A 12,950-nucleotide genomic window follows, 5' to 3' on the forward strand; every position below is an offset into this window, starting at 1 on the left:
TGAGTGTCTTTGTCCAATGTAAATGCCCGTTATTTATACTGGGCCTTTGGCAAACATACACACGCGCACGCAAGGAAAATGCGGGTCTACGCCATTCGACACGACACTAAGAACTACCATTCATACTTGCATAGGTTTATAGGGTATGAGAGTATGTACATATAATGTATCCTTACTGCACCGCATATCAGAGCATACTTATGTTGTTACATATGCGTGTATGTGCATATGTATCTGCATGGAGATATGTGTTCAATTAGATGTACGTAGACGATGTGTGTGTGTCGGGAATCATCATCTGGAAACCAGCAGTAGACCGACCTACTCCTACTCGTTCGAACCAACCGGCCTAGACAGTTCCATTTACCAATACAAGCATATATATTCGAACGACATGCTATCATATGTGAGTCCTTTTTCGTTTCTTTTTGAGGTTGTTTGCTAGTGTTATAGCTCACGTTTCAGTTCTTCTTGTTGTCGTTCGATAGGGCAATGTTTTTGTTTTTTATTTCGCCATCTACTGTTCTTGTTATTGAGCTTCGGAGTGAGGGCTTGCCTGCGTTACCAAGGGTTTCTTTGTTGAGTTTGATCTTTGTCCCGCCAGTCCTCTCTGGCCGATTTCGAAGCGAAATCCTTCAAAACACAAAATCCACTCCATTCACCGGCTGGCTCCCACATTTTCATTCCATATGCTAGTCTCTGCGTACCATGCCAATTGGAATACGTCTCCTTCGTCCGATGGCACACAGTCAGTAGCCATACCCACAAAAGCTGGCTGCATTTGCCGCCTGCCGACTTGTCTGTTTGCCATCAAGTTTACGTCCTGTTATTTTGTCCTGTTGACGCAGCACACAAATGTTTGTCCATGATTGTGTGCGTATGAATGCTTTTAGGATTCAACTTTTTTCTCTCTGTGGTTTGTTTTGTTTAGTTATACGATGCGTTCCTTGTTGTTTGTATTGTTTTTTTTTTCTTTTTATTTCATTTTACTGTTACATCTAATGACTAACCCTGACAAAGGCCCAAATATCCAAAAGAGTAATCCTACAAGAGCGGAAAAAGAGCGAGTGAGCTTTGGGAGGAAAAGAATAATAATGACCAAGCAGCATGATGTGATGTCGTTCGAGCGGACGGACATTAGAATTTTGATATACGTGTTTATTTGCTTTTTATACATTGGGTAACTGTGCATGAGTTTGTGCCCAAGTGCGCGACAAAAATGTTGTTTTGTTTTTGTTAAGTGTTTGTTTTGCTCGTTTTATTCGCATTTTTATGGATGTACTATTGATTCAATGTGAGAGAGTGTGTAAGTGTTCCCAATCTCTTTCAAATCCTTTTGCAGCGAAATGTATTCTCTCTCCCATTCTGGAACTTTCTCTTTCTTGTAGCTTACATTCACAGGCATGTCTTTTAATATACTCCTCGTTACCATTACTCAACTTTTGGACTCGAGTCCATGAGTAGTTTTTCTTTATTGGGACAACTTAAAGGATTTTCTGTGTTGTTTCGCTCTTGTTGGTTTAAACATTTTGAACCACATTTATGATAATTCAGTAAATGCCTTTTCGGTTGAAATAGTGCGCCTTCAGACTATCTATCTGGTATTATAAATGGACAGGTTCGTACCTACACACATATGTAGTATGAATTCTTATATACAATAGTATAGCCGAAACAAGTTAAGTGCGTTCTTGTTTATGCGACTCCATGTATCCTTCTTTGTGTTCTTGGACAAAAATAAGCTCTACAACAATCATTAGGCAAGAGGGCGAGGGCCTAGTGTTTCCAAGTTAATGAACTCATTTTTACTTCGACCTGTTTCGTAGCACTGCATGTTTATCGTCAATGATGTTCTTTTTGCTTTGCATTGCTGAGCTTTTTGTCGCCTTAATATTGCTATAGAAGAGGTCATTGTCTTCCAAAATTTAAACTGTTCATCTTGAATATGTCCTTTTAATAAATAATTTTTGTTTAGTTAAGGTGGGTATTGATTTTGAATAAAGAAGCTATTGAATCAAGCAAATATTATGAAAACAAATTCATTTTATACTACAATATATGGGAAACTCAAGAAATAATTTTCTAAGTATTTAAATGATTAAAAACAATGATCTTTTAGAATTAATCGCAGCGTCAGGTCAAGCTAAGTACCAATTTCCAGGACATGGACACGGAAACAAAAGGAAAATAAAAAATAACTCCGAAAATTCGGTCATCTCAATGACAACTACGCTTAAAAGTAGGTACTAAGATCGATCACAGTGGAAAGTTTTCATATAACATTGTTTCCCTTGTTGTAGAAATCCTCTCAAAAGAGTTTTATGTACTATAAAGACATCAAGACAACCCTCCCATTATATGTTTAGCATTATTTTGGTAAATTGTGTTGTTTGCGTAGTTTTATCACAAAAAATAAAAGTAGAAGAGCTATATTTGCTACTTACTTTACTTTAATTGGCAATGACAGAACATTTGTTACACTAGCCGAACGTAGAATAGCGTTCCAAGCGCCTCGATCTTCTGCGCTCATTCTAAAATCTCTCACACCAAGTTTCGAGTTGTCTCCCACCACTTGTTCTTTCCATCGGGCTTTTGGTCTTCCCGGTTTGCGTGTACCACAGTGTTTCCCTTCAAAAGACTTCTTTGCTGGAGCATCTTCATCAATTCTGACAACATGACCTCGCTAACGCAGACGTTGTATTTTCATACCGCTCATACAGCTCGTGGTTCATACGACACCTATATTCTCCATTAACGCAAACTGGTCCATATATTTCACGAAGAATCTTTCTCCCAAATGCTCCAAGCACTGCCTCATTTCTTATAATCTATGATATGATATAATGTGAAGGAGACTTATTCCTCTGTAGTTGGCACATTCAGTCTTGTCTCCTTGCTTGTGTACGAGACATAGTATGCTGAGGTTCCAATCATCGGGTATGCGTTCTTCTAGCCAGATTGCACAGATAAGCTGATGCATACGCCTTATCAGCGTGTCGCCTCCGGTCTTAAACAGTTTAGCGGGTAACACGTCGGCTCCTGCTGCCTTGTTGTTCTTTAGTCGGGTCACTGCTACTTGGACCTCATTCTGACTACGATGTAAACAGTCTATATCCTCAGCATGCTATCTGTGTCGGTTACCAGATTTCCTTCTTTATCTCTGCAGGAGGATGAGCCTGGACCAAAGCCATCAATTTGATGTTTAATTCTTTGGTAGAATTTCCGGACTTCATTCTGACTCCTTTATATCTCAATTCGCTCACACTCACGTCTTTCTATTTCCTCGTTCTTTCTGCGGAATAGACGTTTCTCCTCTCTCCTCTTCTCCCGATACCTCTCCTTCATCTGACGCGTTGCTCTATATGCCGCATTCTTGGCTTCAATAGCATCTCGACAATTTTGGTCGCACCATAGATTTCTTCGAGGAGTCTTCCGGGACTCAAGTACGGTTTTGGCGGCATTTTTCAATGAGTGGGCGATAGTTTGCCACTGTCCCATTATATCATCGGAACAAGGAGTGCTTTCATCAAGCAGTTGGGTCAGTCGAGTAGAGTATGCCGCTGTCATCTGTTGTGTTTGCAGCTTTTCAATGCCTAGCTTCCCTGCAGTGTCAGATCGTATTTTCCTCGCCATGTTCAATTGGGTGCGAACCTTTGCTGCAACAAGATACTGATCCGATTCAATATTCGCTCCACGGATCGATCGTACATCTAACACGGTGGATGAATGCCTTCCATCTATCACAACGTGATCAATTTGGTTCCTCGTGTTTTCGGGTGACAGCCATGTGGCTATATGAATATGGTGTTAACTTCCATGTTTTTCGTCGCGGTGTTATCTCGTGGAGGCTAAACTTTCCGACTGTTGGACCAAAGATGTCTTCCTTCCCTATCTTCGCATTCAAATCTCTTCGTTTGCGTGGGTCGTTAACGTTGGGAGGGGTGTCTGTTTTTACTATTCCTTTGTTTCTCATAGTACTTCTCATAATTTTTCGGAGGCGAGTTACTGGCCCAACGCCCCAACCGCATAGATTTTGTGGGATTGCATATGTATCCCTCGTTGATTAAGAGCCAGTTCTACCTGACTCCTCACTGAGACCCTCCTCTCAAAAATCGCTGACTGCCCGCGGCCGCATTTGCAGCTACTTCTCATAAAAACGGAGCTTTTCACCATCCGCAGCCCGGTAGCTTTCATTTAAGTTTTCAATGGTAACGATGGACACCACACAAGTCGGAGTTCAATGTTCCAGTCTGTGTGGTGCTCATAGTTATCCCGTGTCGGCCGGGGCTATATTTACCAACAATTGTTAATTATTTAAAAGACAGTGAACGAAACTGCAAATAAAATAACTCTTTTTTATAATCTTGGCCCAAGATCAAAAACGGTTCGTCCACGCTTTAGCGTGAATGCCAAATGTCCACTCGGAACTTAGTACGCATATGAAAATGTTTTCACAGATTTTTTTCTCTATTGTTTTTATATGGAGTTTCGCTGTGAAAACTGAACTTAATACCCAAATTAAGCTTAAAAAGTACACACTAAACTAAAGTTTTGGTAGTGGCTGCAACATTGATATTATGTTCGTTCACTGTGCAAAGTTTCCACTAGACATTGTTTCACTTATTGTACAAATCTTAAAAAAAGAGCTGATTACAATAAAAAGATATATTCACTCAGAGGAATTTATTAGTAATAACAGCAAAATGTTTGCTGAAACAGCAGAAAATCTTTTGAAAATGGGACAGCTGTAATTTTTTGCTAAAACTGCAAACATTTTCTGCTGTTTTCAAATAGGAAACAAATTGAAAGCAATGGAAAAATGTTTGAAATTTTTTAAATTTTATTTTATCTTTAAGCCTTAAGGGTAAAAATTATAATTAAAAGGATAAAATTAATTAAGTGATTAATAGGATAAAAATGATTCTAATTTCAACAATTTGAAATAACAGCGGACAAAATAACTACATCGGTTTATATGGGAGCTATATCAATTTAGACTGTACTTGGAGGTCATAACAAAACCATTCATGCCAAATTTCAACAAAATCGGATAATAATAGCGCCCACTAGATGATCAAGAAATCAAGATCCGATATCAGTTTATAAGGCAGATTTATCAGGTTTTGAACCCATTTGGACCATACTTAGCATAATTGTTAGAAGTCGTAACCAAAGACCTCGTAGAAAATTTGAGCCAAATCGTAAAGCAATTGCGCCCTCTAGTGGCTCAAGATGTCAAACCGGGAGATCGGTGTATATGATAGCTATAACATAACTTGGGCCAATATGGGCCATTTACAATCCCAACCGGCCAACACTAATAGGAAGTATTTGTGGAAACTTTCAAGCGCCTACACCCAAAGAAATCAGTCTACTGATTTAGCAAACACAAATGCTACGTTTTGAATGAAACCATACAATATTTTTGAACTTGCAAACAACAAGAAGAATTTGGTTCAAAAGCATCTATAAAATTTAGTACTGCTGCTATTTACAATCGTTAAAATATTATCACATTGCAGAAAATTAGAAAAATGTTACGCTATACCTGTTCCCTATGCTGTATAGTAGAGTTGCCATATGGATGACATCCTGTAAGAAGCTGTAATAAATCATGTAAACAATTATTTTTTTTTACCGAAAAAACGATCAATAATAATAAAATTTTCTTCTCGGCGAACCGTGTTATTCCAAAATCTTGTAAAAAAAAGACCGTGTAAAAAAATTTTACTGTACACAAACTTTTGGTGTGTTTATTACATTCACGCGTTTTGCGCTAAATTTATTCGGTCTTGAAATAATTCATACAATCGGATATTGTCCGGCTGCAGACTGTTGGGTAATTTGTTTCCATTACAAATAAAAAAAAACAAAAAAAGTTTTTTTTCAAAGTTAGGCAGAAAATGTGTCGTTTCAGCATTTGGCTGGTTTCGACAATTGGGTGATATTCGTACGTTTAGGTACTAAAAAGTACGAAATTGTGTTGGGTTGCCCAAAAAGTAATTGCGGATTTTTCATATAGTCGGCGTTGACAAATTTTTTCACAGCTTGTGACTCTGTAATTGCATTCTTTCTTCTGTCAGTTATCAGCTGTTACTTTTAGCTTGCTTTAGAAAAAAAGTGTAAAAAAGTATATTTGATTAAAGTTCATTCTAAGTTTTATTAAAAATGCATTTACTTTCTTTTAAAAAATCCGCAATTACTTTTTGGGCAACCTAATACATAGTTGCCCAGCACTAATGGAAAGGGTTAGAATTTTGTTCTTGGGCTCAAATTAAAGAAAAAATAATGTTTGGTCAAAAAAATTGGAAAATCGTACCGTAAGTGGGAAAACTAGTAAGTTTAGTAATTGGTACTATTTGGTACTTTCTCTGTAAACTGAACTAGAACTCTGAATTTTGGAAGTAAGGCACACCCTATCAACCTTTATTGGGTGGCTATAAGAGTTTTTGGAAATTTGCTATTTAGAGACTAAAAAAGTATCCAAAATTTACAAAATGCGTAAACTTTGTACAGGGCAGATGGATAGAGCCAGAATTTTTAAATTTGACTTAAAAGACATTTGCGACAAAAAAGTATAATGAGGGTGAAAAGAAAAATTAAAAAAAATAGTACTGGTAAGGGGAGAAAACGTACGTCTAGCACAGCAATTGGTACCATTTGGTACTTTCGTTACAGATGGAGAAACAACTAAGAAATATGTGATGGGTGACGAAAAATTCATACATTTTGGTACCACAATTGGAACCATCAATTCAATTCAATCCAAAATTGGTACCATTTTGTACTTTCTGTTCAGATGGAGCTAGAGGTCGGAAAGTTGGAATATAGGCGCATCGAGGAAAAATATGAGGGTGAACAAATTATGTCTTAATTATACGTACATTTTAGTACTAAAATGGAATGGAATTAGAGGTCTGAAATTTGGCAAATAGGTAAAAGAAGGAAAATGGGTGACTAAATGAGCAAATCAAAATTTGTGCATTATGGTAACAAAAATTGTCAAATTGTTGAAAATTAGAATCACTTAATTAATTTTATCCTATTAATTGTCGGTTTTATCCTTAAGGCTTAAAGATAAAATGAAGCGAACCGAACCGCGACGGCAATTTTTTTCCTCCACACTCGTTGACTATTATTTTCAATTTTCTTCATAAACACATCAGTATAGGGCAAGTCATAAACTAATTTTGTCATTACGTTTACAACATCAAACAATTTTCGACTCCGATAATCTTTATCGCCGTCTACATCGGACTATATCTTTATTTAACGCCCATATAAAGTGATATATCTCATTGATGTCTTGAGCCTCAGGAGGGAGCAATTGTCATCCGATTTGGCTTTCTATAGTCTCAATTGGTCCATAACCGTATAAAGCTCTCATATAAACCGATCACCCGATTTTATTCTTTGAACCTCTAGAGGACCTATAGACCAAGTATGATCTAAACCGGTCTATAAGCCGATAAAACTCCCATATAATCCGACCTCCCTAACCAAATATATAATAAATAACAAATAAAAAACGCACTAAGTTCGGCCGTGCTGAAGTATGGATACTCACCACCATGCATTTATTTATTATCCTATTTTATTTTAAAGGTACTATATCCATATAAAAGTCCTCGTATAGGCCGATTTTGAACATATTCGGTTCAGGTGCGGAGAAGCCTTAAACAAGTAACAGTTTCAAATTTCAGGGAAATAGGGCTATAAATGCTATATGCAAATATGGTCCTATATACGAATCGGATGGCCTAGTGAAAATCCATGTTCCACATTTATAGCAAAATATGGTCTCATCTGGAACAAATTTATTTCGGCCAAATGGGAAATTTAGTCCAACTTACAGTTCTAAATTTCTGCGAAATAGGGAAATACGGCTTTTTATGAGATTAAGATTCTAAATCGGCATATCGGGCTACATGGCAGCTATATCTAAATATAGTCCAATATTGGCCATGTTCAGTTCAGATAACGAGATGCCAAGGCGAAATGGCTGTCTCAAATTTCAGCAAAATCGCGTAAAAATTTAGGATTTTAGGAGCTTATATACCTAATTCAGCAAATCATACATAACAACTATATTCTAATATGTACCGACCTAAACCATATTCGGTTTGGATGTCGACGCTCATATTTAACATATAAAACTCACTGTTCCATATTTTATCGAAACCAGGTAATAAATGGGCTAAGACCCTTAATAGGCAGATTGGGAAATAAACGAACTATATCTCAAAACTGTCCGATCTGGACCATATTCGTTTCATATGTCGATAGGCCAAATAAAACTCACTGTTCAAAATTTCAGTAAAATTGGGTGGTAGCTCAGTTTATATGGCAGCCATATATTCCGTTCAGTTATAGGGGGACCAAGTACAACTCGCGGTCTCAAATTTCAGCGAAACCGGACAATAACAGTGGCTTTTTTGAGTTTAAGACCCTGAACCAGGAGATCGGTCTACATGGAAGCTATATCTAAATATAGTTCGATTTTGCTTATTCAAGAACTTAATATGCGGACATTATTTAATCGTCTTAGAATTTTACGATGATATATATATATATATATATATATATATATATATTCTGTCTGGATCATCGTAAAATGCTTATGATGCATGCTTATTCAAGAACTTAATATGCGGACATTATTTAATCGTCTTAGAATTTTACGATGATATATATATATATATATATATATATATATATATATATATATATATATATATATATATATATATATATATATATATATATATTCTGTCTGGATCATCGTAAAATTCTAAGACGATTAAATAATGTCCGCATATTAAGTTCTTGAATAAGCAAAATCGAACTATATTTAGATATAGCTTCCATGTAGACCGATCTCCTGGTTCTGGGCCTTAAACTCAAAAAAGCCACTTTTATTGTCCGGTTTCGCTGAAATTTGAGACCGCGAGTTGTACTTGGTCCCCCTATATATATATATATATATATATATATATGGAGTTTGCTGCTTGATCCTTTTTTGTTTCCGCCTATAAAGAGAAACCGTGCGAAGAACTTGACAAATGCAATGGTGGATGGTTTAGAAAATTTGGCCCGACCTAACTTAGCTCGGTTTTACTTGTTTTGACTTTAAGACGCAACCTTTTAAAATTGATAGAATTCGGTTCTCTAATATGTTTTCGATAATGATTTTCCGAAAGTTAACTCTTAATCCGTGTTAATTTAATTTATTCCAATTTGCCAAAACAACAAGTTCTTTAACCAAAAAAATGTGTATTTAAAAGGTTTTTGTTTTGTCGGAGCGGAGCGGACTTTGAGATTGGAAACCGCTCCGTTTCGGGTTGTAAAAATGAATATCCAAATCTGAACCGATTGCTTTCAAATTCAATAGGCTTTCCTCTAGGCCAAAAAAATGTGATCTGTACTGTACAAATTAACATGAACGTACGGACATACCGACATAAAGACTGACATAGCTCAATCGAATTAAAAAGTGATTCTGAGGCAACCATATACTTATCAATGGGTCTATCTCCCACTATTTTAGGGGTTACAAACACAACTCGAAGGTGTTTTACACCATTTTTATACCCACCATCATAGGGGGTATACATATCTGGTCATTCCGATTGATACACCTCGAAATATTGATCCGTTACCCCATAAAGTATATAAATTATTGATCGTCTTGACATTTTGAGTCGATTTAGCCATGTGCGTCCATCCGTCTGGCATATTTGGATATAGCCGCCATATAAAGTGGTTCTTCGACTTCTTCTTGACTTCTTGAGCTCCTAGAAGCTGGAATTTTCAACCGATTAGGCCGCACATGATGTTCCGTTCCGACTTCCAACAATCGTGCCAAGTTTGGTCTGAATCGGTCTATAACCTGATATAGCTCCCATATAAACCGGTCTCCCGATTTGACATCTTAAAAGCCGCAGCAAACGTGACAAGTATGTTCAAAATAACCATATATAGCTCCTAGATAAACCGATCTCCTAATTTGAAATTTCAAGACCTTGGAAGTGTAAATTCTTATCCGATGAGGCTGAAATGTTGACCGAAGTGTTCTGTAACGACTGCCAACAATCATGTCACGAATGGTCCAAATCCTTTGTGTAAACTTTTGGCAGAGTCCATGGTGTTGGGTTCCCAAGATTCAGCCCGGCCGAACTTGGCACGCTTTAACTTGCTTTTTGATTAAAAAAGCATTGCCTGTTTTGAAGCACTTAAAGTACCCCTGTGACAAATACTGTTCAAATTTCACTTTTCGCATTGAAAATCAAAATTTTTTTGTGATTACTTTTAGAAACACTTCAAAAATTTCAATGATTACGTAAACTATTATTAAAATGTTATCAAAAGTAATTGGGGAATGTCCAGCTGAATGAAATCAGCAAGTTTTTTTGCTTTAAAATATATTATCTAAAAAAAAGTAACCACGAAAAAAGCAGCGAAAGGTTAACATAGGCCAGCCTTAATACACATTTAACACATGAACAAAAAAAAAAAAAAGAAAAAAAAAATATTTAAGGAAGTTTTTTAATAAAGGCTAATCAATGAAATGGCAGGCGACCGTAGCTCAGAGTATAACGCTGAACGCTCGGCTTCGAAACCATCAGAGAACATCATAAAAAATGTCAGTGGTGGTTATACCCTAATAATGGTGCTGAAATTTGTGAGGTACTATGCTATGCAAAAACGTCACCCAAAAGAGGTGTCGCACTGAGCGCTGTTTGGACTCGGCTATAAAAAGGAGTCCCCTTATCATTGAGCTTAAACTTGAATCGGACAGCACTGTTTGCTGTTTGAAGTTTGCCCCTGTTCCTTAATGGAATGTGTATGGCCAATTTGCTTTTTTGCAATGAAATGAAATAAAGACTAACATCGGCATTCACAAAACTTAACATACATTTGAAATATGGTGTATTTGACAGATTTTCTTTTTGAAACGGTCAAATAAACCTATTTGAAGCCTTCATTAAGTTTTGTGGGTGTACATTGATACCCCAGGGACTGAGATCTGTTTTAGACTGCCTGACGATAATACGGTCCTGCAGGCAGAGATCCGGGCCATCACGGAATACGTAAGGTGGTGTGGTGTTAACGTGTGGATTTCGAGTGTGACAGTTAACCGGCTATAAGGGCAATAACAATGACTTCTCTAAGAATTGGACGATCCGCATCGTTTGGGTGCCGGGTCATAGACGATTTGGCAGTGAAGGCCAGAAGACTGCCGTCAACAAACTTGGTTAACCTGAAGCCTTTCGGGTCGACACAGTCCCAGTTAAAAGCGTGGACTACGAACGTGTATCATTGTGGAACAGCGAAACGGTCGACAGGATGACGAAAATCCTATGGTGAGATCCGGATTGGGAGAAGACGAGGCTATTACTGAAAGGAAGCAAGCAGGAGGTCAATAAAGCTTTCGGTATCATAACGGGACACATAGAACTACGAGATCACTTTTGCAAAATAGCTGCGGCAACTGATAGCATGTGTAGGGCATGCGGGGAAGATGATGAGAAGTTGAATCCTTTCATATGGCACCGGCACTTAAGTGGCGACCTAATACCAGACATAGGCGGAACTAAGGCGCGTGTTATGGAAAACAATTAGGAATTTTGGAAGCATCACAAAATTCCTGACTTAAATTTTCTTTTTCGGGTTACTTTTTAGTATTTAGTGCGCACAACAACCCGATTACTGGCTTAGGTGTATGTATGTGCGTAGTGGCACGGCGGGACTAATATACGCACCCTCCTTTCAACCTAACCTAAAATAAGATTTGTGAATACGGCCGTAATGAAGTGAATGCCATCGATAACTTAAATATCAAAACAGCTGTCGATATCTTAAATAACGCGACAGGTGAAAAAGTTGAGTAAACCCGTTGGAATGTAATTGAAAAGAAACTATGGTACTGGTCGATCCATTTAGAGAGCCGTTCATTGGAACTGGTTCTGTCCGACACTTCACAAGACTAGCGCGGAGGTTAACATGTCCGTCTGGCGAGCGGACATGTCAGGCGAGAACATCCGAATACAAGTTTCTGCGGTGGTTATCCCCTCATAATGCTGGAGACATTTGAGAGGTACTATGTATACATGTTGCTCTGCAGTTAGTTGTTCGGACTCGGCTATAAAAAGGAAGTCCTTCATCATTGCGCTTAAAACTTTCATCGCACATCACTCATTGAAATGTGAGAAGTTTGCCCTCTGTTCCTTAGTGGAATATTCGCGAGAAAATTTGTATTTAGTTTTACGACTATTAAACTATCGTCCTTCACGGGTTCTTTTGGATTAACATAAAGACCCTTTGTTTTAGTCAAGTTATACTATATGCTGGGGGACTTTTTCACTCATTTCAGAAGATTCAAGATTTGCAAAAAAGTTAAAAATCATATCTGCATAGAAGACTCCATTGAAATGATGACAATAGTCCCCCAACAGCTTAACGAAAATTCTCTTGTATGTTATATATTTCAAAAGAAATGCGTTTTGTAGCCCGAGTTTTGTCGACCAAATCATTCCCATATAGCTATATCAAGCTATAGGAACTTTAAACTCAGCGAATGGAAATGGATAATCACTTAGACTTTTGTATATGTTTCAAAATTTATCACACTTTCATTTTTGTGTAGAAGTTATATTTTCGCACTAACGCTATTGGAAGATTCGTACTGTCCAGAATCAAAGATATGTTTGATGAACTTTTGGTTTCAAAAATCTCAAACGTATGATGGTAGTGGCTTGGTTTTTGCTGCCAGTCGCTATTCCTTATTCGTTCATGAGCTTACCAATTTTTATCCCTTAAAGTTCAGTAGGTCAATGACGCATTAAATCGAAATAAAATTTCTTTAAAATATGACAAAGACTAAAGTTGTAATGCAACGACATTGGAGTTAACTATGACAACGACGATATCTGTCATAAGAAGACACGCCG

The sequence above is a fragment of the Stomoxys calcitrans genome, chromosome 4 (genome assembly GCF_963082655.1).
Source record: "Stomoxys calcitrans chromosome 4, idStoCalc2.1, whole genome shotgun sequence".
In the NCBI taxonomy this organism is placed as follows: domain Eukaryota; kingdom Metazoa; phylum Arthropoda; class Insecta; order Diptera; family Muscidae; genus Stomoxys; species Stomoxys calcitrans.